The sequence below is a fragment of the Merops nubicus genome, unplaced genomic scaffold (genome assembly GCF_000691845.1).
Source record: "Merops nubicus isolate BGI_N331 unplaced genomic scaffold, ASM69184v1 scaffold6066, whole genome shotgun sequence".
NCBI lineage: Eukaryota > Metazoa > Chordata > Aves > Coraciiformes > Meropidae > Merops > Merops nubicus.
The window spans coordinates 36,417-39,754 of record NW_008612868.1 but is presented as its reverse complement, the minus strand read 5'-3'; positions in this window follow the sequence as shown (position 1 = coordinate 39,754).

Sequence of the window (3,338 nt, the reverse complement as noted above, 5' to 3'; positions counted from 1 at the left end):
GCTTAGCAACTAATTAAAGCAGTAAACAAAACTTCTATTCTATAATGAGGCTTGTTGGTTAACAAATGCCTATTACTTGCTACACGGGAGGTGCATGCCTTCTGTTGCTTATCAGGAAAAGACAAAAAGGTAGGGAGCAAAAGGAGACAGACAAGTCCTAGCATTAGTCCAGCCAATAAGGCATAGGAATAGTAAGGAACAAAGGGAGATGAAAGAGAGGAAAAGGAGAAAGTTGGAGATTACCACTTCCTGGTTTCTATGACATCTTGTGGGTCCAGTTCTTTAATGGTGATAGACGTGCCACAAAATCAATGTATTGCTGTGCTTTTATCCCCTCATGGAGTGGGGTGTTCCCTAATTTACATGGAAAGTGTAGAGGGTGGTAAGTAATTTACGTGAGAGATGCAAGAGGGCAGAGATAACCTCTCCTCATGTGTGAGAGGAGGAAGGGTGGCATTTAGCCTTTCCTCCAAATGAGTCGGGGTTGCAGGGACCCTCTATTGAATTCCCACTGGTTGACCTTTCTCGGGAGGTGCACAGGCCAGCCCCCTTACCTGTAAGGAGTAGACCCTGGCTTGTGCAAGAAGGCAGAGAGATGCATGGATAAACTCCTCATCAATATGGGACAGGCATCAGCCTGTGCAGGGAGGTGAGGCTGGCCATCCTCTGACACATTCTGTGCCTCCTCAAGCAGGCAGGTATTACAATGCTTCTTTCACCACACAAGGTGTGAGGCAACCCCTTAGAAGTCTGGCTTCTACAGGCTGGAGCAGTGGCTCTGGATGGGGAACACTAGATCCTCCAAAGGACCTGCACCAGGTGGCTGCTCTTGTGTCCACTATGCTTCTAGTTCCTTCTCTGCAAAAAGGGACCATCTTGACACAGACCTTTTTTTCCCCCTATTCCTGTCATCTTTGTTTTCCTTCATGGTACTGCCGAGAAGTCACTCAAACTGTAGTCTTAGGTTCCAGAGGTTTTGTCAGTGATTTTTTGTGGGTGTGTATTTTTTTTTTTTCATAAGATCAAGGAAATGGGAAACAGAACGAGTCATTACCACAAACTTGTCTCCATAGCAACAATGAGAAGTGTTTTCCTTTCTCAGCTTTATAATTCCAAGCCTCCAGTCTTCATCTGAGGCATGGTGAGAGGTTAAAATGTTTCCTTACTTGCTCATTGAGGACTTTTAAAAGCAGTCTACTGGGGTGAGTAGCACAGGCCAAATGAGACCAAATAAGCTTTCCTGAGCTCCTGAGGCTGAAATACAGATATATCCAAACAAATCTTGTTGCACCTCAAGGTACACAAAATTGTACTTGGTTTCTTTTCCAAGATGATCTTCTCATTGACAATGTTAATCTGTAATAGCCAATCTGGACAGGAATAGGATAATTTAACTCAAAAGAAAAAACAAAGCAGAAGAGTTGTTTCAACAGTTGTAAAAAAAAGCCCCAAGTGAGTTTTCATATTTACTGTACCTCAGGGTACATTATGGGAGCATAGTACAATACCATCTTAAGCTGAACTTTTCCAGTGGTAAAAGATGGCAAGATTTTGCCCAAGAGACTAAGAAAGGTAATTTTATGATATTCAGGTCAGATCCATATTCCCATCACCCAGTGTCCTCACATTATAAAATTAAACAAATAGAAATTCTCTAATCAGTTCTAACTGGGTCTTTTATTAACAGGATATTTTCTTCAGCTTTGAAACTTTCTTTTAACTCACTGGATCATAATCAAAGGTGACTTCACTGATGACAGCATGATATTGTTAACTTGTATTACAGTAGTAGAGGGGATGTACTAGGAGGGAATCCCTCTCTGAGCAGGAAATGTGGCCTGTGATGAGCTGAATTGGTTCAGAGCTCCTTACTGCCTCTCTACAGCACCCAAAAAGGGAAAATTTAGACTCTTTAGCAGCCCTCTTCAAGGCCAACTGTGCCATGTGTCTAGGACTGGATGCTGGCATGCAGTGTGCCTTGGGATCGGTCACACACAGTTTAAACCCTGGTCTGGTTGGCAGAGTCTGTTGGAAGAATCTGCCACTGTCCATCATCTGCTTGGTTACTCACTGACTCCTCATCACACCATCCTGGTTTTATGTAGGTCTCTTGTACATGGGAAGAGCACGGCCAGTTTCCATTGCACTGATGGACTTTCTATGCTATAGATGGTGTACATTATTCCACCAGAGCAAAGCTGAGTGATACCCTATCTTGGGTACAACCCCAACAGTACTGCCAGCTTACTTCCCTCTACATATTTCACTGTTTTTGCTGTTAAACTCTCAGGATAAACATATAACACTATTACAGACTCTCTACTGTTTGTGTTTTTTCCGGTCAAAACCAGAAATAGGAACCTTTTGGGGGAAAAAAAATGGTAAATATGCTAGCTCGCTCACATGATTATTTAAATTTCAATTCATCCCTCAAGGAGTGTAATTCACATAAAACAGAGGGTTCATGTGTGCTGGAAATAGTGTTGCAAATGGTAGTATTTCAACAAACCACTTATTAAGGGCTTTACAGTAGTAATACATACTTGTCTTCATGTTCCTCAGCATTTGTAACAAGTTGACAGATATTTGGTAACTGTAAGTCATTTTATTAAGTAAGGGATTCTTGTTTGATAGTCTCAAGTACTAGCTTTGAAATTGTTAAGAGAGTAGATTAAAAAATAAACTCCCTAGACACAAGTATCCATTGTGTAGGATCACATATCACATAAACAGGCTTGTTGAAGCACCCGACATTTACTCTCAACACACTCTGCTATGAGTGGCAAAACCATTCAGTTCTTTATCATTTATAGATTGACTTACAGCTCGCAATTTCAATGAACAAAGAACACTTTGTATTACACTTATGTAACGGCTCTATCCAAATAAAATTAAATTCTGTGATCTTCATGTGCCTTAATCAGTAAACACAAACCACTGGAAAAGCTGGAAGGACCCATCACTGTCAACTCTGGTCTCAGGGCAGAGCCGTGGCTGCTGAAAACGTTCCTACCAATGCCAGTGGCTTTGCAGCAGGTATGTAACCTCCATGAACAAGAGCAGATAATTTATAAATGCAATTATTGTCACACCAGCCATTTGGTTTGCATCAGTCTTTACGGTGGGCTTCCAGATGTAGTTCAAAGAGGAAGACTTCCTAGTATCACCTGTCCTCACTGTGAGGACCTTAGGTACCAAATGTTGGCAGCCGCACAAAGCCCAGTCCAGCACTGGGACACACACTGGCAGGACATGGGTCAGGCAGTTCTCTTATCAAACAAGCTCTGAAAAGCCTGTGTTGCTGCATCTATATCGTCCAGCAGGAAGGACTTACCTTG